The sequence below is a fragment of the Emys orbicularis genome, chromosome 1 (assembly GCF_028017835.1).
Source record: "Emys orbicularis isolate rEmyOrb1 chromosome 1, rEmyOrb1.hap1, whole genome shotgun sequence".
NCBI classification, from domain to species: domain Eukaryota; kingdom Metazoa; phylum Chordata; order Testudines; family Emydidae; genus Emys; species Emys orbicularis.
The window spans coordinates 61,846,463-61,873,505 of NC_088683.1; positions in this window are offsets into that span (position 1 = coordinate 61,846,463).

Consider the following 27,043-nt stretch of genomic DNA (forward strand, 5'->3'; position numbering starts at 1 on the left):
TGATGTGCTGAATTCAAATATGACAATTAAAACAACTGATTGGCTACTGTTTCTAAGATATTTAAGTTTTTACATTTTATGTCTATGTATATTGTGTAGATAGAGTTTTAATCATAAATTGTAAACCTAGGTCTTTTCATGTGTTTATGGTTGCTTTACATGATAATATTTCACCTGTCCTGTTTATGTAACACTTTAAAAATCAGCAAAAGGGTTAGATAAATCAAATTTATTATGAAACAAAAGGCAAAAAACTATTATGTACATAGTTTAGTCCTATTCAGTGTCTACTCGGTGCTTCTTGGCTTGTCTCTTGTATTCATTAAATGGAGCATCTCTTGTCACTGTCCAGCAATAGTCTGCAAGCATTGATGGGCTCCATTTGCCCTGATAGCGTTTCTCCATTGTTGCAATGTCCTGGTGAAATCGCTCGCCGTGCTCGTCGCTCACTGCTCCGCAGTTCGGTGGAAAAAAATCTAGATGAGAGTGCAAAAAATGTATCTTTAGTGACATGTTGCAACCAAGGCTTTTGTATGCCTTGAGGAGGTTTTCCACCAACAACCTGTAGTTGTCTGCCTTGTTGTTTCCAAGAAAATTTATTGCCACTAACTGGAAGGCTTTCCATGCCGTCTTTTCCTTGCCACGCAGTTCATGGTCAAATGCATCATCTTGAAGAAGTTCACGAATCTGAGGACCAACAAAGACACCTTCCTTTATCTTAGCTTCACTTAACCTTGGAAATTTTCCACAGAGGTACTTGAAAGCTGCTTGTATTTTGTCAATGGCCTTGACAAAGTTCTTCATCAGACCCAGCTTGATGTGTAAGGGTGGTAACAAAATCTTCCTTGATTCAACAAGTGGTGGATGCTGAACACTTTTCCTCCGAGGCTCCAATGACTGTCGGAGTGGCCAATCTTTCTTGATGTAGTGGGAATCTCTTGCACGACTATCCCATTCGCAGAGAAAACAGCAGTACTTTGTGTATCCAGTCTGGAGACCAAGCAAGAGGGCAACAACCTTCAAATTGCCACAAAGCTGCCACTGATGTTGGTCATAGTTTATGCACCTCAAAAGTTCTTTCATGTTGTCATAGGTTTCCTTCCTATGGACTGCATGACCAACTGGAATTGATGGCAAAACATTGCCATTATGCAGTAAAACAGCTTTAAGACTCGTCTTCGATGAATCAATGAACAGTCTCCACTCATCTGGATCGTGAACGATGTTGAGGGCTGCCATCACACCATCGATGTTGTTGCAGGCTACAAGATCACCTTCCATGAAGAAGAATGGGGCAAGATCCTTTTGACGGTCACGGAACATGGAAACCCTAACATCACCTGCCAGGAGATTCCACTGCTGTAGTCTGGAGCCCAACAGCTCTGCCTTACTCTTGGGTAGTTCCAAATCCCTGACAAGGTCATTCAGTTCACCTTGTGTTATGAGGTGTGGTTCAGAGGAGGAGGATGGGAGAAAATGTGGGTCCTGTGACATTGATGGTTCAGGACCAGAAGTTTCATCCTCTTCCTCTTCCTCGTCTGACTCAAGTGAGAATGATTCTGGTGCATCAGGAACCGGCAGTCCTTCTCCGTGGGGTACTGGGCGTATAGCTGATGGAATGTTTGGATAATGCACAGTCCACTTTTTCTTCTTTGACACACCTTTCCCAACTGGAGGCACCATGCAGAAGTAACAATTGCTGGTATGATCTGTTGGCTCTCTCCAAATCATTGGCACTGCAAAAGGCATAGATTTCCTTTTCCTGTTCAACCACTGGCGAAGATTTGTTGCACAAGTGTTGCAGCATATGTGTGGGGCCCACCTCTTGTCCTGATCTCCAATTTTGCAGCCAAAATAAAGGTGATAGGCTTTCTTAACCATAGTGGTTATACTGCGCTTTTGTGATGCAAAAGTCACTTCACCACAAACATAGCAGAAGTTATCTGCACTGTTCACACAAGTATGAGGCATCTCTGCTCACTTTGGCTAAACAGAAATGTGTCCCTTTGCAAAATCAAACACTGACAAATAAGAGAGCATGACACTGTATGATTTCTAGAGCTGATATAGGGCAATTTGTTCAGCAGAGTGATGTAAGCTTCGTTATGATTGCATCATCCATGACTTCTAGGAATAACATGATGCAATTCATATCATGTATGACGCAATACCAGCTTCCAATTGCATCATTCATTGTTTTGCCTAAAAAGCAAGTACTGTCCAAACCCAGTCATAGATTTATTCATAGATCCAGTCAAAGATGTATTTTAGTCATTTCTGGTTTAAATTGAGATCCCTTCCCTTTATAACTCACTTATCCTCTGCCATTCCCAAGTCAAGTGTCGTATATACTGACCCAATAGCGTATCTTGAAAACTAGAGCCAATCAACAATTTTAAGCATCATTTTCGTTCTCAGTGACCCAGAATTAGTAAAGTTTGACTACATTTATTTCAGAAGCATTTTGGCTGTAGAGCAGTGTATCGATGGTGCAAAGTTTGGTTTAAAATCAGGTGGCATAAGGAATACATAATCTGCAATATCCCCGATTGGGGGTAAAAGGTTGATGGGTCAAAGTACAGGCATTGAGATATGAGGGTATGAAGTTCATATACTGGCTATGTACGGGTGTGGAGTATAATGAGTAGATATAATGATGAGGATGGATTGACCCTCATTTGGTGAGATTTAATGTTCAGGGAGTTTATGGTTCCAGTAATTCTCTACAGATTTGTCACCAAGATCAAGGACTGCAGTGAAAAGACAGCAAGGCCTGTGTGCTGGACTTGTGTGTAGAAGCTGATTCACAAATATTCAGTGTAGTGTATTATATGGTGTCATCTTACATCCTTCCCAAGGGCAAAAAATCTTCTGAAACAATGAAGGCTTGGGCTCATAACCAGTGGCTGCAGAACTTTTGGATGCGCAAGTCCACATTTCTGCATCTGTGTGCAAAACTCACCAAAATAAAAGCTGCACTGACAATGGAAAAGAAAAAAAAATTGCACTACGGGGATATGCAACAACCGATTCTTATTGGTCAATCAGTGGTCTCTCTCCTAAACCAAGGTGGAATGGATTTCTTTAATGTAAGTAGTCACAACATATTGTTAAAGCTCATTTTATGCTCAATGCTGTGTTAAGATCTCTGCAGTCACAGATAATAACGGTCTTCTTGGGGAATCAGGGCACAGTATCCAGTCTGCAAGACACACACACACACTCCGCTTGAACAAAACCCCATCCCTCCCGTTTTGCAACCATCCCCCAGAGGAAGCAGACCGTGAGTGTTTTCGACCGCAAACCCCATCCCTCCCGTTTTGCAACCATCCCCCAGAGGAAGCAGACCGTGAGTGTTTTCGACCACAAACCCCATCCCTCCCGTTTTGCAACCATCCCCCAGAGGAAGCAGACCGTGAGTGTTTTCGACCACAAACCCCATCCCTCCCGTTTTACAACCATCCCCCAGAGGAAGCAGACCGTGAGTGTTTTCGACCACAAACCCCATCCCTCCCGTTTTGCAACCATCCCCAGAGGAAGCAGACCGTGAGTGTTTTCGACCACAAACCCCATCCCTCCCGTTTTGCAACCATCCCCCAGAGGAAGCAGACCGTGAGTGTTTTCGACCACAAACCCCATCCCTCCCGTTTTGCAACCATCCCTGGACCAGTGACAGGTGCATGAGCAGCCAAGTCATTGGAAATAAGCAAGGAGGAAGCCAGTGGAAAAAATGAAAGGGGCCACTCTGGTCTCACCTTGGGCTCAGGGGCATGCTCCGTTCCCCCAAACCCTACCTCCCTTTTCACAAATTCAATGAAAGGGGCCACTCTGGTCAGGAAGCAGATTGGGATTGTTTTTGACCACATACCCCATCCCTCCTGATTTGCAACCCCATGGACAGGTGGTAGCAAGTTAACAAACCGTTTAACAAACTGGCCACTCTGGTCAAGAAGCAGATCGGGATTGTTTTTGACCACATACCCCATCCCTCCTGATTCGCAACCCCATGGACAGGTGGTAGCAAGTTAACAAACCGTTTAACAAACTGGCCACTCTGGTCAGGAAGCAGATCGGGATTGTTTTTGACCACATACCCCATCCCTCCTGATTCGCAACCCCATGGACAGGCGGTAGCAAGTTAACAAACTGTTTCACAAACTGTCACGTTGCATGGCAGAAACCGCACCCAGTTGCAAAACGGGAGGGTTGCATTTTGTGTTGTTACACCGGCTCTAGGATTTTTGCCGCCCAAAGCAACAACAATTTTGGCCGCCCCCCCCCGCCTCAACTCCGCCCCTTCCCCAAATCCCCAGCCCTGCCTCCTCCCCCCAGGCTTTCAAGCCTGGGAGGGAGGGGGAGCAGCGGCGCGCGAAACAGCAGTTTTGCGCGCCGCGGCCGCTTGGGATCTCCCCCTCCCTCCCAGGTTTGAGAGCCTGGGAGGGAGGGGGAGACTCCGAGTGGCCGCGGCGCGGGCGCCGCTTCTCCCCCTCCCTCCCAGGCTCTCAAGTCTGGGAGGGAGGGGGAGCAGCGGCGCGAGAAACGGCCGCTTGGAATCTCCCCCTCCCTCCCAGGTTTGAGAGCCTGGGAGGGAGGGGGAGACTCCGAGTGGCCGCGGCGCGGGTGCCACTTCTCCCCCTCCCTCCCAGGCTCTCAAGCCTGGGAGGGAGGGGGAGCAGCGGTGCGCGAAACAGCCGCTCGGGATCTCCCCCTCCCTCCCAGGTTTGAGAGCCTGGGAGGGAGGGCGAGTAGCGGCGCGCGAATCAGCTGTTTCGCGCGCCGTGGTGCGCGAGCGGCAGCGGAAGTGAGCTAGGGCGGCCGCGGCACATTTTTAGGGGCGGCATTCTGGCGCCGGCCATGCCGCCCCTAAAAATGTGCCGCCCCAAGCACCAGCTTGTTTTGCTGGTGCCTAGAGCCGGCCCTGCTTTTACCATTCTGAAAGGGCAGGGGTCAGAGTCACAGAAGATTATTCTGGCGACCATCGGTGCTTCCATGACTACTTATGTGAATGGACCAAATGCGTGAAAAGTAGCATTGTTCACTCCATTTAGTGTTCTCCTGATTGAAATATGACAACTCCTCAGTGCAAGAAGTGTTGGGTTCTGGGAACAATTTACAGTCTCTATGAGTTCATTAGGGTGCAGCTTTGCTGCATCTATGTCACGGGAGTAGAAGTTCTGGGAGGTATTTGGGCAGAGTGGTCAGTCTAATTAGCAGTCGTGGTTATCTAGTGGGGTGCCGGCTACTTGAAGAGTGACAATATGACTCAACTCTCCAGTAAACTGATTTAAAGTGAATTGTTGGTAAAGAAATAAATAATGATACCTAGTTTTTATATAGAGCTTTTCATCAGCAGATCTCCAAGTGCTTTACAAAGAAGGTAAGACTCATCCTCCTCCTCCCCATCTTACAGAATGGGAAACTGAGGCACAGGGAGGTGAAGTGACTCACCGAAGGTCACCCAGCAGGACAGCGGCCAAACCAGGAATAACATCCAGGACTCCCAAGACCCAGTCCAGTGCTCTATCCACTAGGCCACACTGACTCCCTAGGATGGACCAGGTACTCAGGATACAATGAGTGTGCTTGGCACCCTGGATTCTATGCTGTGGTGAAACGGCAAAATTGGCAGCCTTCCACTCCAGAGTAATGGAAGGTGTGGTTGTAAATGGAAGGTGTTCTGTTTTCCTCAACCAATCTAAAGGGCTGGGGGAAGTGTTAAAAAAAAATCCAGATTAGTCCCCCAAACAAGATAATGAACACAGACTTCAAAATAATGGGTTAGCTGCAGGATAGAAGGTTTCCTCAAATTAGAAGTATAGAAATGAAACCATCAAACTCTTTGGATTTTTTAATGGTTTAGAAGTTTCTGATTTTGGTTGTGAGTCACCTGTGAATGAAGAGTTGTAAGAGCAGTCATTCTTGCAAAACATATAGCCCACAATGGTAGAAATCTGGAGACTACAGCTTTTCTGGAGATATTGCCTTTAGGCAAGATTGCAGAAGTTTGACAGGAGAAGCTGATCTTGGGAGGTTTCCAAGCTCGAAGGCCAAAAGGTCACAAGAACAGCTCTGAAAATTTAAGCACCCTTGATTCTGAACACAAAGCCCTGATTCAGAATTGAATCTGAATCCTAGCCCAAACATGAATTGTGACAGATATTCACGGCCTTTCGTTTTCGGTTTTTATTTTATTTAATTTTCCCCAGGAATTTATTGGTGTTTATTACTACAACAACAAAAACAGGTGAAAATCTGTGCAAAAAACTATTGATAATTTTTCTCGGTAACTATCAGGGTTTATTTTGGTGGACGGAAAGACAGAGGGAAAAGTATTCAGTAGATTAATGCTTTGATGAATGGAATTCAATGTGGTTTGCTACAGAACTAAAACAGAACTCAAAACACAATGCCACCTCTGAGTTTAAGAAAACAATATATCTAAAATAAGGTATTTTTATATATTTGAACGATACAAAAGTAGGTTGAAAATCAGAAAAAAAGAATATTTTGTAAAACCTAGGATTTTTTCGGTAAAAATGGGTTTAAACTGAAAATGAAGGGGCTTACAGATATTGCAACCACTTGCAATATTTTTAGGGAATTATATTCTATTCCATGGGATGAGGGCTCCTCCTCACATGGAGCAGAATACAATTACCACAGCCCCTTTAGGGTTTAAAAACTGGGGAGGTGATTACAGTGAACTGCTAAGATTTTAAACAGCTCCAGAGAAGTGCCACCCTCCAGGGTGGTTTGCATATACTGGTTCAAATACGTAGAGGCCCAGGGAAACAAAGAATGGGCTTTTAGTTTAAAAGGCGGAGTTTAACGTGACAGAGGGGAGCTTCATTTTAATTCAATAAGTGAACACGACTTTTGCCAAGGGCAAGCCACTCTGTTTAAGGGTTGGAAAGACTGGAGCCTACGAGGGTCCCCATAGGATTTGTGGGTGACTTCTGGTATGTTTATTATGTGTGTCAATCCTTTATTTGTTTTTATACGTTCTTTGTACACTTTTTAACCTTGAATAAATGTACCCTGCTTATGGAGGCTATCAGGTCACTGGTAAGAACACTGTTACTGTCCTTGGATTGAAATGAAAGAGCAGGGTGTTGGATGTTTGTTAGACCTGTTTGCTGAGAATCACAGTGAGATCAAGGGGATTACATCCAAAAATCCCAGTAAGAAGGGAGTTGGACATGGGTCCCTGCCCAGAGAAAGATAATGTCTAGAGGCCTGAGGGCTCATCCTTTAAGCAGACCACATTGGGTGGAGTCAGAGGTGCAGCTACCTTGAAGCTATGATATGAAACACTTGCTTCCTTGGGCCATCTCCAACCCAAGTGAAGAACCTGCAGATTGCCACACGCTACCTTTTGCCCCAATCTAGAGACACGTTTCAGTAATATTGTCCTGCTAAGCAACTACATTTGCACTAAAGAAAATGTGAGAAAAACGGGCTTTTCATGAAAAATGTTGAGTTTTTTTAAGCCCCAAACTTGATACAATATGGTACAATTTTCAAACTATTCTGTTTGTAATAGACTCTCTCATTCCGTTTTCTTAATTACTGATGCCCTATAAATAGGCTTAAGGAGAACATGACTACAAAACCCCAAGCTATTTCAATAAGAAAAAAAGTGTTTTCTAAGAGTGGGACATTTTTAAGACGACTCAATAATTTACATAAAAAACTGAGCCCAAATGCTATAAGATATACTCTTAGTCACAATAGATAGACAAGTAAGGATTTTCCTTTTGTTCAAATGAATGGGTAACAATCAAGGGAAAGTCATTGTGCTGTGACAAGGAAGAGCTTTTGAATTCAAGATCTAGCTTTTCATTTGATCAAACAGCTTGTCCTAACAATATACTTTGTTAATCCCCAGGTTCTTCTGAATGAACTTTTCCAGCAACCAACTGAAATCATTAGACAGATAAAAATCTGCTAGCCTTAGTGTTTGCAATGACATTTGCTTAAATACATAATGATAGAATGTTATAGTCAAAAAGTACAGTTGGGTCTGAAATGACCAAAAGTTGATAACTAAATTAAATTAGAACTCCTGTTGCATATAGACTGGATCCAGAGAGTGGGTAAACCTCTTTAGAAGAGACAATGTCTCTTGCACCTACCACCTCAATCAGGATGTGAAAAAGGGAGAGAGAAGTATAGGAGGCATATAAATTATAGGCTATTGTGTAAATCCCAATATTTCAAATCTAGAAGCAACAACAGGATAAGGCAGATATTTAAGACCTTTCAGTCATATTGGGGGGCATGTATCACCGTTCATGTCATGCTCCCCATCAGTACTCAGCCTGGGAAGCTAATGATTCAACCAGGAGACCAAATTTGGTAACGAATCCTGGTCATGTGCCCCCTGAGGTGCGTTGTGAATACACTAAGAAGAAGACAGTCACATTTAGTTCAAGTCTACATAATAGAGCCAGCGGACATCTCAGATACACACTCTCAGAGCACTGGCAATCAATTATCATACTTATCCTGCTTGCAACAGGAGATTTTAAAAGAAATTAGTGTTACTGAGAGTCAACACAAAGCTGTACATGTGTGTTCAGCCCTCTCAGTGGCACTCAGTACAAGGAGAGTCTGAACTGCAGGTGGATTTTAATAATTTAAAGTGACTGTAGACAATGCCAGAAAAGAGGAACAGAATCTGTACACCATGAGTAAATGTACTGTGCATACAAAAATCAAAAAGTTGGCAGCCAAAAGTATTTGTATATTATTAGTATATGCTTATCTTATGTGAAATTCAGGTTAGAGGGAATATCTAGCTATTTTTTAGTGTTTCTAGTGTTAATCACTAAGATACCTAGGCACCAGCATTTTATAAGTGTGGAGGGTATCCTTGTGTTAAAGCTGATTCTATATCGGTGGCAAAACGCCTTTTGCGGGACTTTATTCCTAGATTTGGGTTGCCCCTCTTTGTCAACAGTGACAGGGGCACGCATTTTACTGGACAAATTATGCAGCACATTTGCAAAGCCCTCAATATTGAGCAACGTTTTCATTGCGCTCACCATCCACAAAGCGCAGGTGCTGTGGAGCGGAAAAATGGGGAACTCAAAAATAAGCTTGCAAAATTATGTGCAGAAACTGGCCTCAAGTGGCCTGATGCACTGCCCCTGGCCCTGATGCAAATGAGAAACACCCCAATGCGGAAACATGGCCTGTCCCCACATGAGATTCTCATGGCTCGACCAATGAGGATGCCTGTTTCCCCACCTCCCCCTCCCGGTCAGGAAAATTTGCAGCTTGTTGATGACACTGTGCTTGAATACTGCAGATCCCTAATCCGCTCTGTTAGGTCTATCCATTCTCAGGTTCGTGACGCCCTCCCTGATCCAGCGGATACTGCATGCCACCCATTGCAGCCTGGAGACTGGGTCCACCTTAAAGTGCATCAACGCAAGTCCTCCCTTGAGCCCCGCTGGAAAGGTCCTTACCAGGTGTTGTTGACCACCCACACGGCTGTCAAGTGTAAAGGGCTTGCTGGTTGGATCCACGCCTCCCATTGTAAACGTTCTTCAGTCCCTGAGGACTACACCGGTACGTCTATGACACCGGTTACCCCTGCGGTCCACGAAGCCCCACTTCCTGAGATTCCTGAGATCCCCGCTCCTGAAATCCCCGAGGTTCCAGATCCGGAAGTTCCTCCTCCCCTCGCCCCCTTGAACGGGCCCAGGTATAACCTCAGGACAAGACGTTAAGGGACTCCTGAAAGACTATTTCCTTTTACCGGACTATTGACTTGCTAGTATGGCCGCGCCCAAGGCCGTAAGAGAATCTGCCATGGTGCGGAGGTGGCTTATGCCCTCCCTTTGGTTTATGTGTATAACCATGTTGCTCTTATTGCTTTTGAATTTCCATGATTCCTTTATGTATTTTTGGATGCCCGTAAGGGCAGATGCTCCTCCTGTGCCCACCTGTGATCTTCCCTTAGATCTTCCCGTAAGAGGGTTAAAACCCTCCCTGGCCCCTCCAGGCCGTAAGCAAAGATCCCTACAGGCAGGAAGAGGGGAAAAGGAGGGCCATAAACCCATCACTATTGAGGATGTTAAAAATTGGCCCTGGTGGAAAAGACGTTATATTGTACAGTGGCAGGGAGGAAATTGTGGAGGGTATTCGTGGCAATGTGGTACCGATTGGGTTCTGGGATTCATCCCGCAGGCAGCAAGATGCGTGGAAGGCCAAGTACCATCCCCCTGTACTACCATCCCTGAATTATTACCCGCCCCAGTTCCCACCTTTCCCCCTTCCATCAACTATACCTCCCGGGACCACCCTCCCACACGGGTTTCCCGGTCCCCTGGGTCTGCTGGGTCGGCCACCCCCCACATTTTTCGGCTGTTAACCGAGAACTCGAATGTCATACAGTGGCCGCGGCCTTCTCTCTCTGGAGACTTACTTTCGTATTGTTCGGCCAAGCTGTTTTTCTCCCTTCGGGACCACCCCAGCCATCTTTACCAACGCATCATCTCTTGGGAAACTATGGGGAGCGTGTTCATAGATAATGTCAACATCACATCGGCACCCGGTTCCCAGCCAAAGGTTAAAACCTCCTTCGTACACGGCTGGCGGGATAACGTGGATGCCATGCTACTCCCAGGCCTGTGCGTTGCTAGGGATAAGTCTGGCTCCCTTTGTTACTTGATCACGCAGGCAGCAAAAGGTGAGGTGCGCACCGGCAGATATTGCCCCTTTGCCCCAGACTTTACCTGTAACCAAACACTTCCTCTAGTGGCAAACGACACGGCAAGTGTCACCTGTACACTCATCCAATACACTCCCGCTCTCACTGCTAATATTTCCACTGTTCAAAGGGCCCTGCACATACATGCCCATCAGTTATGGTACGAAGCACTGGGGAAGGGTGATGTTACAGGATTCAAGTGGACCATCTTAGATGCCACTTTGGGTACCATCCGATTTTCCCTTCCCTTATCCCACTTCCAAATCGCTGCCACCTACCCAAACTGCTCCAAGGGAGCGGCCATTAGGCTCGCACAACAACAATCTTTGTTACACGGGAGCCGGGACAGGAGAGGGGTGGCTGACACTTTATGGAAAGGGGCCAATAGTGCCGCCTCAGCCTGGAATGTCTACAAAACCTCGCAACATGAAACCAAACTGGGACAACTTGAACAGGCAACCGGGCTTATCTCCGCAGCACAGGTAACTGGAATCAGGGCTGGGGTGGGGGAATTACACGTCATTTCCACTCTCAACACCCTCACCCATGATCTCCTCGCCCAAATGGTCTATCACGTTTCTGGGGCTGGGAAGGCATTGCAGTGGGACCTGGCTTGCGCTGAGGTGCAGGATTTTCTTAATGTACAACTTACAGAAATTCGAGATGACCTCAGGCACCAGGCCTGGCCCGCTGCCCTTCGCAACACTTCGGGTGTTCCCCCTGAATTATGGCCTTGGAGGCATACTTAGAAATTTTCCGGGTGGAGCTGCCGACGCTCACAGTGTTCCTTTGAGGCATATGGTCCTGTGAGCGGGGTATGGGCCCCCACCTACCGGCTCTTCCCTGGCCCTTGGGGAGGGTGTTTGTGGGATTGGGTGGTCCACCAGGACGTGTGGGAAATTAAACCACCCCACGGCCCGAACCGATTCCTAGTTAGTGCGACGGAGATAACTCCCGACATTTGGATAGGTCAGGGCTCCTTATGGACCCTGTGGCCTTTACAGCCCCCTCAGCTTCAATGCATTCGTAAACTCAGACCAGGAGAAATTATTGTTCTTCATGAACATGTCTGTTGGGAGGGGAAAGGCAAATTGACATCCCTCGCCTCCCAAACCATTCTTGAAGCTAACAACAGCTGTGTCCTGGTTAATTCGTCCTCTCTATTGGACACGGTATTTAATTTGACCACCGCCTCCGGCTCACAAGTTGTTTATTGGCCAGCGGACAGGCGGTACCAAGTCTCTTTATCATTTTCAATTCCCTTCGATTGGACTGCCTTGGTGCCAGACCGCTTCCACTCCCTGGAAACCCTGCTTCCCGTAATCAGCAAACTATCCCAGTTAAAGAATCAAATTAATATTCTGGAAACCACCTATAATACCGAGCTCCGGGCCTTTGAAACCGCTCACCGTGTCACTACCCTTTGCACGGGCTCAGATTTTCTCTGCATGATTACAAAGGTTTTTCACCCCCCTCATATACATGGGTTTCTGTTCTGGGGGCTCATCGGTGGTGGGCTGTTGTTGGGCACCTGTGCATGCTATTGTTGCTGCACACGTTGCCGTCCCCGACCTGCAGTATTGTCCTTCCCTCCACCACCCCCTCACCCCTTGCCCCTCGCCCCTTTGCGGACTTCTGTGTTTGAACCAGAAGATCCAGTATATGACTCACTGGAAATACCCTACTGTGGCGAATATGAAACGCCCCTGGAAGAGAAACCTGAGGTCCAAGCTTTAATGAACATTCATATCGAGGAAGTTGATGCTATTGAATAAGCATCAAAAGGAGGGAGTAGTTGTTGAGGATTTTGGGGACCCCCATACGCCTTACTCTGGATTTTTCCTATTGCTAAGCTAGCAACAGTAGGCCATGGCAGGCCTACTTAATATTAAAGGTATAAGCAAGATTTGTAAGCTTGTGTGGCATAATGTAAAACCTGTATGGCTCAATCAAAAGGCCAACAGGAGCAAAAAAGGAACCAACGCCTACTGGTAGTTGGGAAACCTGACCTAGAATAACAGTAGTTTAAGCTATGGAAAATTAGCAAAGCAGAAGAGTCTTGTACAGTGAAACCGCAAGTAGGTGGGCACACAGTTAAGAAAGGGCTTGTTGTACAACTCTATTGGCAAAATAACCGCATTAGGTAACTTATTCCATAAAGTAATGCAAAAGAAAGTAATGCAAGAGGGGGGCCGGGCAGAAGCCTCTAGCAATAACAGGAAAAACCCTAAATGGCATCGGGTCCAAAGCGCGGCCCCCAAAGAGGCTTTGATTGGTTTGCGAGAAAATATACCAAATAAGGCTAATAAGATTTGTAATGCTTGATTACGCGTTGTGGTTTTTATCTTTATAAGCTTGAAGCTGTGTGGTTTATGTAAGGCGGCTGACCCCCTTGCATGGGGATACGCCGACCTTCCCTTTATGCATAATTGTATTTGTGTTACCTAATAAAGGTGCATCAGTGTGTCTGACCCAAAATCAACGGTGTGGTCAATTTTTCCACAACAATTTGGGGGCTCGTCCGGGATTTGAACCCGGGACCTCTTGCAACCCAAGCGAGAATTATACCCCTAGACCCCTAGACAAAGTCCCCAGGGGACTTGTACAACCTAATCGACAAGTTTCCTAAGATTCGAGAAGACCCAGTAAAATTTCAGGAGCAGCTAAAAATGGTAGTGCAATGTTATAATCCATCCTGGGCTGACATGGATCAGCTCCTTCGGGCCATGTTGCCCAGGGAAACTTTAAACCGCCTTTATGAAAAGGCACACTGGCCCAGTGCACTAATGGCAGCGGACCTCCTTGACCGTGATTTGGAAACACACCGGAATAACCTGGTGCGGGCGGTCCTGGAGGTCTGTCCTAAAAGAACTGATTGTATTTGTGTTACCTAATAAAGGTGCATCAGTGTGTCTGACCCAAAATCAACGGTGTGGTCAATTTTTCCACAACATAAGGAATAGACTATATCAGTATTGAGCACAAGTGTGCAGAAACAGGATTAGTTTCTGTCAGTGCCTAGACTGTGCTGTACACAAAAATCATGGTCTTTCCTCTAAAGAGAGACAGGAATTAGATCATAATATATTGTTATTGTAAAGAGAGCTCAATAAATACAAATATTCACAACTATTTTCATGAAAAAAATGTGGCAGATTTGTTCCCACTGTTATCCCTAGGGTCACATTATTCACTGTGCACTAGCATTTGCACAACCAAGTGTTTGCAAAGCTGGTGAAATTCAAGGATTTGTGACAAATGATCATTTGCCTGAAAATTCAAACTGAATGTGTGATTTTTTTGCTGTTCTCCTGTAGAGTTGGTTGACAAAATTTCAAAGCTTTTTAGCTAGAAAAGGCACAGGTTTTTCCAAAACCTTCCAAATTTTCAACCAGCTCTAACCTTCTGTTTAAAAAGTCAACCTGTAAAAAAGTAGAATACTATGTGACTTAGGTGACCAGTCTCACCCTATGAATAAACCATCAAAGTGAGCAGTTCACAAACCGTCTATAGGCTGAAGTTTATTTACACTGTTAGGTGAATGCTTAGACAATGAATGCATTATTAAACACCAGAATTTGTAATTTGTTACAATGGTGGAGTTTGGTACAGGAGGAAGCAATCTGAGTTATCTAGAGTTGATCTGTGCGTTTGGGAGAGGAGGAGTAGGGAGAAGCCTCTGTAGGGATGTTAAAGAGTTGTTCATTCCAGAGCTACAGTGAATTGATTTTAATCATACAACTTGAGGCTGCAGCTGGAGAATTGGACAGGAGGGAATTATCTTAGTTGCAGCCATAAACACTCATAGGCCTGGTCTACACTACGAGTTTAGGTCGGCTTTAGCAGCGTTAAATCGAATTAAGCCTGGACACGTTCACACGACGAAGCCCTTTCTTTCGACTTAAAGGGCCCTTTAAACCGGTTTCTTTACTCCACCTCCGACGAGGGGATTAGCGATAAAATCGGCCTTAGCGGGTCGGAATTGGGGCAGTGTGAACGGAATTCGACGTTATTGGCCTCCGGGAGCTATCCCACAGTGCTTCATTGTGACCGCTCTGGACAGCACTCTCAACTCAGATGCACTGACCAGGTAGACAGGAAAAGCCCTGCGATCGTTTGAATTTCATTTCCTGTTTGCCCAGCGTGGAGAGCACAGGTGACCACGCAGAGCTCATCAGCACAGGTAACCGTGATGGAGTCCCAGGATCGCAGAAGAGCTCCATCATGGACCGAACGGGAGGTACGGGATCTGCTCGCCATATGGGGAGATGAATCAGTGCTAGCTGAACTCCGTAGCAGTAAATGAAATGGCAAAATATTAGAAAAGGTCTCCAAGGCCATGAAGGACAGAGGCCATAACAGGGACGCACATCAGTGCCACGTGAAAATTAAGGAGCTAAGGCAAGCCTACCACAAAGCCAGAGAGGCAAACGGAAGGTCTGGGGCAGAGCCGCAAACATGCCGCTTCTACGCGGAGCTGCATGCCATGCTAGGGGGTGCAGCCACCACTACCCCAACCGTGTGCTATGACTCCTTCACTGGAGAAACACACAGGGAAGCGGGTTCGGGGTACGAGGAAGATGAGGATGAAGATAATGTAGATAGCTCACAGCAGCAAGGAAGCAGAGAAACCGGTTTCCCCAACAGCCAGGATATGTTTATCACCCTGGACCTGGAACCAGTAACCCCCGAACTCACCCAAGGCGTGCTCCCAGACCCTGAGGGCACACAGGGGACCTCTGGTGAGTGTACCTTTGTAAATATTACACATGGTTTAAAAGCAAGCGTGTTTAATGATTAATGATTAATTTGCCCTGGCAATCGCGGCCAGTACAGCTACTGGAAAAGTCTGTTAACGTTTATGGGGATGGAGCGGAAATCCTCCAGGGACATCTCCAGAAAGCTCTCCTTGATGTACTCCCAAAGCCTTTGCAAAAGGTTTCTGGGGAGGGCTGCCTTATCCCGTCCGCCATGGTAGGACACTTTACCACGCCAGGCCAGTAGCACATAGTCTGGAATCATTGCATAACAAAGCATGGCAGCGTATGGTCCCGGTGTTTGCTGGCATGCAGACAACATCCATTCCTTATCGCTCTTTGTTATCCTCAGGAGAGTGATATCATTCACGGTCACCTGGTTGAAATGGGATGATTTTATTAAGGGGACATTCAGAGGTGCCCCTTCCTGCTCTGCTGAACAGAAATGTTCCCTGCTGTTAGCCACGCGGTGGGGGGGAGGGGTGAAGTGATCATCCCCGATAATTGGGTGTGGGGGGGGAGGGGGGTTAGTTGGGTTTGTGCTGCATGTTAACCCAGAAACCGCAGCACCTCCTTTTACATTGCAAACCCATTTTAAATGGCCAACCCAACGGGTGCTTGGTATGGGAAATGAGGGCGCTACTGTTTGAAACCATTCCCACATGTTAAGAAGGTTAAAAAAGCCAAAAGACTGTGGCTTACCATGGCTGCCTGCAAGCCGAAATCTGTTGCCTGGCACTGCGTGAGTGATCTCTCACACCAAACTGGCAGGCCCTCAATATAAGAGGAAAAATGCGACCTTGTAACGAAAGCACATGTGCTGTGTAATGTGAACAGCAAAATTTAACGTGAAAGAGTGTACCCATTGTTCTCTAAAATGTGTCTTTTTTAACCACCTCTCCCTTCTCCTCCACCAGCTGCAAATGTTTCTCCTTCACAGAGGCTAGTGAAGATTAGAAGGAGAAAACGGCGGACTCGGGATGATATGTTCACGGAGCTCCAGATGTCCTCCCATGCTGACAGAGCACAGCAGAATGCGTGGAGGCAGTCAATGTCAGACTGCAGAAAAGCACAATATGAACGAGAGGAGAGGTGGCGGGCTGAATCGTGGGATGAACAGAGCAAGTGGCGGGCTGAAGATGATAGGTGGCATCAGCTTGCAGACAGAAGGCAAGAGTCAATGCGCCGGCTGCTGGAGCATCAAACTGATATGCTCCAGCGTATGGTTGAGCTGCAGGAAAGGTAGCAGGAGCTGAGACCGCCGCTACAGCCCCTGTGTAACCAACAACCCTCCTCCCCAAGTTCCATAGCCTCCTCACCCAGATGCCCAAGAACACGGTGGGGGGGCCTCCGGCCACCCAGTCACTCCACCCCAGATGATTGCCCGAGCATCAGAAGGCTGGCCTTCAATAAGAGTTAAAGTTTTAAACTGCAGTGTGTCCTTTTCCTTCCCTCCTCCCCCACCCATCCCGGGCTACCTTGGCAATTATCCCCCTAGTTGTGTGATGAATTAATAAAGAATGCATGAATGTGAAGTAACAATGACTTTATTGCCTCTGCAAGCGGTGCTCGAGGTGGGGAGGGGAGGGTGGGCTGGTTGGTTTACAGGGAAGTAGAGTGAACCGGGGGGGGGGGGGCGGAGGGTTCATCAAGGAGAAACAAACAGAAGTTTCACACCGTAGCCTGGCCAGTCACAAAACTCGTTTTCAAAGCTTCTCTGATGCGCACCACGCCCTGCTGTGCTCTTCTAACCGCCCTGGTGTCTGGCTGCGCGTAATCAGCGGCCAGGCGATTTGCCTCAACCTCCCACCCCGCCATAAATGTCTCCCCCTTAATCTCACAGATATTGTGGAGCGCACAGCAAGCAGCAATAACAATGGGGATATTCTTTTCGCTGAGGTCTGAGCGAGTCAGTAAGCTGCGCCAGCGCGCTTTTAAACGTCCAAATGCACATTCCACCACCATTCGGCACTTGCTCAGCCTGTAGTTGAACAGGTCCTGACTACTGTCCAGGCTGCCTGTGTACGGCTTCATGAGCCATGGCATTAAGGGGTAGGCTGGGTCCCCAAGGATCACGATAGGCATTTCAACATCCCCAACGGTTATTTTCTGGTCTGGGAAGAAAGTCCCTTCCTCCAGCTTGTCCCTTGTGATCCACCAGGGCTTGCAGCAGCATTGAAAAGTACCCCTTGCGGTTTATGTACTCGGTGGCTTGGTGCTCCAGTGACAAGATAGGGATATGGGTTCCGTCTATCGCCCCACCACAGTTTGGGAATCCCATTGCAGCAAAGCCATCCACTATGGCCTGCACGTTTCCCAGAGTCACTACCCTTGATATCACCAGGTCTTTCATTGCCCTGGCAACTTGGATCACAGCAGCCCCCACAGTAGATTTGCCCACTCCAAATTGATTCCCGACTGACCGGTAGCTGTCTGGCGTTGCAAGCTTCCACAGGGCTATCACCACTCGCTTCTCAACTGTGAGGGCTGCTCTCATCCTGGTATTCTGGCGCTTCAGGGCAGGGGAAAGCAAGTCACAAAGTTCCATGAAAGTGCCCTTACGCATGCGAAAGTTTCGCAGCCACTGGGAATCGTCCCACACCTGCAACACGATGCGGTCCCACCAGTCTGTGCTTGTTTCCCGGGCCCAGAATCGGCGTTCCACGGCATGAACCTGCCCCAGTAACACCATGATTTGCACATTGCTGGGGCCTGTGCCTTGTGAGAGGTCTATGTCCATGTCAATTTCCTCATCACTCTCATCGCTGCTCTGCAATCGCCTCCTCGGCTGGTCCTGGTTTTGCATTGGCATGTCCTGGCTCTGCATATACTCCAGGACAATGCGCGTGGTGTTCATAGTGCTCATAATTGCCGCGGTGATCTGAGCGGGCTCCATGATCCCAGTGCTATGGCGTCTGGTCTGAACAAAGGCGCGAAACTAGTATCTGACGGAGGGAGGGAGGGAGGGAGGGGCGAGTGACGACATGGCGTACAGGTACAGGGAATTAAAATCAACAAAGGTGGCTGTGCATCAGGGAGAAACACAAACAACTGTCACACAGAATGGCCCCCCCCAAAGATTGAACTCAAAACCCTGGGTTTAGCAGGCCGTTGATTTCATGGGGGGGGGGGGGAAGCAAATGAATACAGAACAAATCTATTTTTTACATCTTAAGCTGGCAGACGATGGTGCAGCATGACTGATAGCCCTCGGCATCTTTTGGGTGCTTGGCAGAAAATACTGGGCGCTTGGCAGAAAATAGCATACTACGACTGATAGCCATCATCGTCATTGGGAAGGCAGTACGACGACGACGGATACTAGTCGTAATATACCATCTTCTACCAAAAGGCAAGGGGCTGCTGCTGTGTAGCATTGCAGCCCCATGTCTGCCAGCCCCACGTCTACCACCACCCAGATCGCTGATGAAGGCTACCAGTCATACTGCACCGTCTACTGCCAAAAGGCAATTAGCTGCTGCTGTGTAGCAATGCAGTACCACGTCTGCCGGCACCCAGATGACATATGGTGACGGTGAGCTGAGCTGAGCGGGCTCCATGCTTGGCATGGTATGTTGTCTGCACAGGTAACCCAGGTAAAAAGGTGCGAATCGATTGTCTGCCATTGCTCTGACGGAGGGGGAGGGGCCTGACGACATGTACCCAGAACCCCCTGCGACACTGTTTTGCATCATTCAGGCACTGGGATCTCAACCCAGAATTCCAATGGGCGGCGGAGACTGCGGGAACTGTGGGATAGCTACCCATAGTGCAATGCTCCGGAAGTCGACGCTAGCCTCAGTACTGTGGACGTGGTCCGCCGACTTAATGCACTTAGAGCATTTTATGTGGGGACACACACAATCGGCTGTATACAACCGATTTCTATAAAACCGGCTTCTATAAATTCGACCTAATTTTGTAGTGTAGACTCCGGCTCACAGCAACAGATAGGGGTCCTTCTGGTTTTGGAAAACCGGCTCCTATAAATTCTATAAATTCGACCTAATTTCGTAGTGTAGACTCCGGCTGACAGCAACAGATAGGGGTCCCTCTGGTTTTGGAAAATTTTGTTGCCAAGAGGACAAAGCATCAGGAATTTGGGACCTGTAAACTTCTTTCTTTTAGAGTTTGCCTTTTAATAAAACAACCCTGGCATGATCACAATAAAAATTGGATAGTATTTGATGGAGCAAATTTGGCACTGATCACATCCTAATCTGGATTGTTTGTGGACTAATTTTATTGTCTCTGTAGGTTTTTATACTTCTTAAAATTGATTTTTAAATGGGAAAAATGCTCAAGTTTGTGTGCACTTATTGTAGGTGAGGAGTAAAATTTTCAAAAGCAGCAAATCCCATTTTGAAAAATGACTTAGGCACTTTGGAACCTAAATCCCATTGAAAGTTAATGGGTGTAGGCACCCATGTTACTTAGGTACACTTGACAATTGTACCCAGATTTTTTGGGTTTATATCATTAAGTGTTCACAATTCAGTGGAATTAATATTACTTTAAAATGTTACTGTGGAACTGCATTGCAAGATTTTCTTCCACAAAAGGTTAGGTGTAATTTGTGACAAGATTCTTGTTAAAGTCTTAGAAAAGACTGATACATAAACTTACTGTGACGGGGCCGTTTGTGTGTATATGCTGCCTAATACAACGGGGCTCTGGCATTCAAATAGGGAATCAACTTAGAGTGAAACCTGAGTCAATAATTCTTGCTCAGTGCCCCTCAGAACTCTTTGAAAAGTTCTGAGAAGCTTTTTTAAGACTAGACTAGTCTACCACCCCATGGGCCATCCCCATGGGTTGTAGATTATCGCACAGCCTGGCCCACTATCTGTAACCCTCATATCTTGCTGGAATCTAAGATATTTAGTTATAAAAATATAGTATTTGTGCATTTGAAATTTTAGATCTACTAGGCAAGTAGATGGCATGACAAACCTTTTATTACAGTTTTGGGAATGCTGTGCTATAAAGCAGTATAGTAAGTAAGTTCACTCAGTGAATAAATAAAATTCCTCATTAGTGTCTCTTGATAAATCATATGTTGTAAATATAGGGGTTACTCAAACAATCCAGCTTTAGTATAACAGTGCACAAGTTATTTTTGTCCATAAATTTTATCCTGCACAAAGCATACAAATATTACTTGATTCAGGCAAAAGAGATTTTAAAAATATAGGACCAGAACCAAAGCCTGTGTAAATTGGTGTAGCTCCATTAAAGTCAATGGCACCAGTTCACGACAGCTGAAAACTCTGGTCCATTGTCTTCAAGCACAGATTCAAGATGGTGGCAGGGTTATCAGGCAACATGGGATCCAGATTTGACTCAGAGCACTGAGGACCCTGGGCCACATTCAAAAATGCTGTGTGAGGTGGCACAAGTTAGATCCCCTTAGACTCCTTAACACTCAGTTACTGATGTTTAACAGAGTCTATGTTCATGTAGCTTCAAAGTTAGTGAGCCAGGAAAAAGAATAAGCCTGATCAGCTTCTTCCCTATTTTGTATTATGTTTTACACATTTTTCTGGTTCCTGAGGGCCAAAGCCATTGTTGGCCTGCACCTTCTGTAGTGGTCTCCCAGTGCAAAGAGTGTTTACACCAAGCCAGAATGGCAGCATTTTACTCCCACTTTGCACTGGTGTACATGACTACAAGGTGTTGGGCAACAATGAATTAGGCCCATGGTGTGCAAGTTACACTAAATTAGATTCCCTTACCCACCAGTAAAGTGGGTGCAAACAGACGTAGGCAGTCAGTGTAAATCTCCCCATACCGACCTATCCTCCCCACAATGTCTGTCTGCAATACTATTAACATCAGCTTCCAGGCAACTTGTCTCCTTGTGTCTATCTGTTCCATTCTCCTTAAGGCTTCCTTTCTCTCTTTCTCCCACTTATGCTTCTATTCCTTTTCCATGCTACCAGCTAATGCTAGTACAGACTCTTTGCTTGGATGCCAGGCAACCATGCTCTCCCAATACCTTTTCCACCCCTTTTAGCTAACTCTGTCATTTAAGAAAAACACATTAATCTTCGATTTACAGGTCAAAGTACAGGGGGAGGAGATTTTAGTGTGCTGGCTGGACATGGGAGATGAGCACAAAAGTCAGTATGCTTATATGCTAGGGAAAAGGTAGGCTGATTTGGTTTAAGTGGCAAGCTTTTACATAAGGTTTAATGTGAATCTGATGGGGAATGCAAGTCTGCAACCTGGTGGGCATGATGCAGAGTGTGTGGTTTTTTTTAAGTAAAACATAATTTGCTACTGGCAAAGCATAGTTAAATACCATGGAAATTTACAGGGTGATTTTATTTAGTTAGTTTCGTCTGAAATGTTGAGTCTTAAGTTGCAAGAAATTCCAGTGGATAATACAAAGTATTTAAGACAAAGACCCCCTTGGGCTTCCCATTTTATACAAGAACAAAGACTTTATCTGTCAAACGTATAGCCTGACATTTATTGGGATGGGAAAACCATATGTTTTCACATTCGTAATTTTTCTTAGTGCACTACAGACCTACTCTGAAACATGGTGTGCTTACCACACTATTGACACTGTAAAATAAAAAATATCAAATCACAAGAACCTAAAACTTTTCACTGGAATGTTTGAGTTTCAACAACATTTTAGTCGGGGGTAGGGTGTGTGTGTCCAACCCTTCAGTACCTCAGTGGTGAGGGCACTTAGCTGGGACGTGGGAGACCAAAGTTCAAGCTCCTGCTCTGAATCAGGCAAAACAGGGACTTGAACCCTGGTCTCCCACATCTCAGCTAAGTTCCCAGAGCTATTTGGGGGGAGGGACTGGGTTACACACACCTTTTTTGGTGAATTTCAAAAGAAACATCTCATTTTGTACTGATGCAGAACAGGAACATAAGAATGGCCATACTGGCATAGGCCACTGGTAACTGCTGATGAGGGGGTGGGGGCACAATGGCAGCCCCCTCCCCAACCATGGTCAACTTCCTGGTTCCTGCCCAGGCACTCTCCAGCAACACTGTCTTGACCACGGCACCCTGAGTGGTCGCCCATGTTGCCCACCCTTAAAGCTGGTCCTGCCAGGGTTGGCCTTAGAGAAAATGGTGCTAGGGTGACCAGATATCCCAATTTTATAGGGACGGTCCCGATTTTTGGGTCTTTATGTAAGCTTCTATTACCCCCCACTCCCTGTCCCAATTTTTCACACTTGCTGTCTGGTCACCCTAAATGGTGCCCTGGGAGAACTTGTATTTTAGCGCCCTGGCTCCCACTGCCTCCCCCCAGACCCTCACCCCTCCCCACAGCCCCTGGCCTCCACAGTCCCCCAATCCTTCCCTGGCCCTCACTGCCTCCCCGGGCTCCCCAATGAGCCTGGTACTGAAGTTAGATTTACAGGCCTACAACTGCCAGCATCACCTCTGGAGCCTTTTTTTAAAAAAATCAGCATTGTATTAGCTGTCTTCTAGTCATCTGGTAGAGGCTGATTTAAGGGATAGTTTACATACCACAGTTAATTGTTCTGCAATTTCATATTTGAGTTCCTTCATAACTCTTGGGTGAATACCATCTGGTTCTGGTGACTTATTACTGTTTAATTTATCAATTTGTTCCAAAACTGCCTCTATTGACACCTCAATCTGGGATAGTTCCTCAGATTTGTCACCTCAGGAGAATGGCTTACATGTGGGACTCTCCCTCACATCCTCTGCAGTGAAGACTGATGCAAAGAATTCATTTAGCTTCTCTGCAATTGCTTTGTCTTCTTTGAGTGCTCCTTAGCACTTTGATCATTCAGCGACCCCACTGATTGTTTGGCAGGCTTCCTGCTTCTGATACATCAAAAAAATTAAGTATTAGTTTTTGTCTCTTTTGCTAGTTGTTCTGCAAATTCATTTGTGGCCTGCCTAATTGTACTTTTACAATTGACTTGCCAGAGTTTATGCATCATTCTATTTTCCTTGGTAGGATTTGACTTTCAATTTTTAAGGGATGCCTTTTTGCCTGTATTCACATCTTTTACTCTGTTTAGCCATCGTGGTATTTTTTTTTTTTTTTGGTCCTCTTACCCAACAAAAAGAAGTATCCATATAATTTGAACCTCTTTCTGGTGTTTTTAAAAAGTTTCCATACAGCTTGAAGGTATTTCACTCTTGTGACTGTTCCTTTTAATTTCCTTTAAACTAGCCCTCTCGCTTTTTGTCTAGCTCCCCTTTTTGAAGTTAAATGCTACTGGGGTGCATTTCTTTGGTATTCCCCCCCCCCCCGGATGTTAAATTTAATTACATTATGGTTGCTACTACCAAGAGGTTCAGCTATATTCACCTCTTGGTGATCCCATGCATCATTTAGGACTAAATCAAGAATCGCGTCTCCCCTTACAGGTTCCAGGACTAGCTGCTCCAAGAAGCAGTCATAATGGTGTCTAGAAATTTTCTCTCTGTATCCCATCCTGAGGTGACATGGTCCCAGTCAATATGGGGATAATTGAAATTCCCCATTATTATTGAGTTTTCTGTGTTTGTAGCCTCTGGGCATTTCTCAGTCACCAGAACCATCCTGGTCAGATGGTTGGTAGTATTGTGTATTTCTACTGCTATATTCATATTATCAAGCATGGAATTTCTATCCATAGAGGTTATATGGTACAGTTCAAATAATTTAAGATTTTTACTATATTTAACGCTATGCTTTCTTTCATGTATAGTGCCACTCCCCCACTAGCATGGCTTACTCTGTCATTCCTATATATTTTGTACCCCACTACTATTGTAATTTGAAGGAAAATTTTTGAAGTCTCAAAAGTTTTTGCAGGATGGGAACACCATTCCCTGACTAGCTCTACTTTCAAGTACATTCCTTGTCTTGTTCTCTTCCTCCCAGTGCATCATTAGGTACAACACTATTGCTGCATGAAAAAAGGCCATCATGATGGCCACCAAGAATATGAACGTTAACTACTGGTATCAGATGCTTTATAGAAGAGTAAGAGAGAAGGGCAGATTTTGGGCCCAGCCATCAGACAGACTGAAGATTCTTTCAGTCTGATAATTAATTTGAGTAAATTTGTTAGCAGGTATTAACATAACAGAAGAAACACATGAGAATATATTTGTTTTGCCTACCTGACATGGATTCTTCTTACACCTCTGAATATATTTATTCAGCTACATGGCATTAAAGGAACCTCCCATTATACAAATGAACAGATCTGATTTTCTCTCAAAAATCAACTAACATAGAGCACTGTCTGACACTCTTCCTCTGTTTTGTGTTACTCAAGCTTCAGTTAAATACCGTAATATCTGAGGGTCATTGCAGAATATTTTCCAGCCATTTTGGTGGATTTTTTTTTTAAAGAAATTAACCTGTATGTCAGTGAAGAAAAACACAAGACTTGCACGTTCTTTTAAACTGTCATCCATAATGTCATTTCATCATTTTTACAAAGCACATTAGATGCCAAGTGCAAAATTTCCTTCTAAGAACTTGTTCCTATGAACTGATATAACAGTTACTCGCTGAGGCAACATGGCAATAATTAGCCTTTCTTGATCAGGAACACTGTTTACAAAAAGACAACCAATTTTCAGTTTATGCAAATTAAAAAACTTGCTGTCTTGATTTGACTGTTGTTCAAATTATTTTATTCAATGTAAGTATTTTATGCTGGTGAGAATAAAAAGTCTAATTGGTAGTTATACTAGGCATAAGACAGCATATTACAGTTATAGGTTTATAATATTTCCCTCTCCCCAAGTAACATCATCTTAAGGGAGAGAGAACGGACGTGACCCTCCTGACTTACACTGTTGCAATCCCTGTGACTTCAATGGATTTTTTTGTTTACACCAGGGTTTACTGAGGATCAGGTCCTTGTAAAAGCCTTTAGTATGTTGGACTTATTCTTGCTAATCTTGGAATTAAGATACTTTAGCTATGGAACTGAATAAAATAAAGTTAACAGACAATGCTTATGTTCATGAGACTATAACACATTATTAAGATTGTAATTTCTGCAAGATTTATGTGAAAGGACAGTCCCACATAAAACCAACAGAATTTTTTCCAGCTCCTGCCTGCAGCTCTTATCGCATTACTCCCACCTGAGTCAGAATGGCGTAGCAGCCAGGATCACTATTAGCACTTAATGTTAGACATGAAAATTGCTATTATACCAATAGTGACTAATGTAGTGTCTAACTCTCTACCACCATCAATAGTTGCTGCTTCTAAAAGTACTGAGAAGGTTGATAGGAAAGTAGCAATGGTATAAATGGCATAGGAAAGGGGTAAGAAAGTTAGAGGGAGGAGGGAAGTATGTAAATTACAGCATAATTTGATTTCCCTTTGCACACATTGTTCACACTTTAAGTAGGGCTCTCCATAGGCCAATTGTTTGAAGTTTGATTCAAGATTCCCAAGTAGGACATGTGTATAGCCAGTAAAATGAACCCTGAATAATCTCTTACATTAATATTTACCTCATTAAACTGCACTTTAGAAAACTAAAAAGTTGCAATTCCACAAAGATAATGGATTTTTGGATTAGCAGTTTACTTAAGCAGAGACCAATTCGGTTCTGCTTCAGTGCTGGTGACATTTGTCGTGTGGACAAGAATATGCTCCCAAGGACTAAGATGAGGGAACACATCACCTCTGCAAGCTCTCAGTAACGAGACAAAGTTATAATTGGGTGTGGTGGGGTGCACGAGCACTGCTACCCAATAGTCATTCTGCAAACATCAATCCATAATAGCATAGATTTGCAACTTCCTTCTACACATGTATAGGAGGCAGTTCCTGAGTGTTTATCACCATTTTGATTACTAATAAAAAATCACAAGTTTAATAAATGGCACTGGGGTTCCTCATCAATGAGGATGGAAGAAGTTCCACTGAATATATTACATAAAGAAATTAAGCTTGCAAAGTCAAGCACTCAAGTTAGGAAATGTTAGAATTAAGGTTGCCTGTGCAACCTAGTTCTGCTCCCAAGTGCATATTCATTGTGATACAGTTTTTAATTACATGATTGTGATGCTACACCCCATATTCTTCATAGAAATATTGTTACGATATGAATATGGCATAATTAAGATGTTTTATGCAAGATGGGTCATGTGAGGTATCATTGGAAAGGTTATGTTTTACTGAATATGATTATCCTATTTGTATACATGTATCGTTTCTGTATCTGAAGTTAGGAATATTGACTATGTAACAATTACAGCTGTGTGTGTACTTGGGGGAACGCTCACCAGACAGAAGGCAATCAGCCTAAATGGGCTATTTAAGAAGGACAATAGAACTTTGAAGATACTAATCTCCCACCTTCCTGAGAAGCTTCCTGGGATGTTGTTTTGACACTGCAGGGTCATATGATGATGTCACCTGGTACTGAGTACCACCTTGGACACTGCTGGTATTTTTCCACTGGAAACAGAGGATTCCCACCTTATGTAAATCCTACTTAAGGCTGGGAAGTGAGTCAATCAGGGCTCTTCTCCATTGCCTTTCCGCCCAAGAAGGAAGACTGCTAAGAACACCTGAAGAAACAAAGGAACTAAG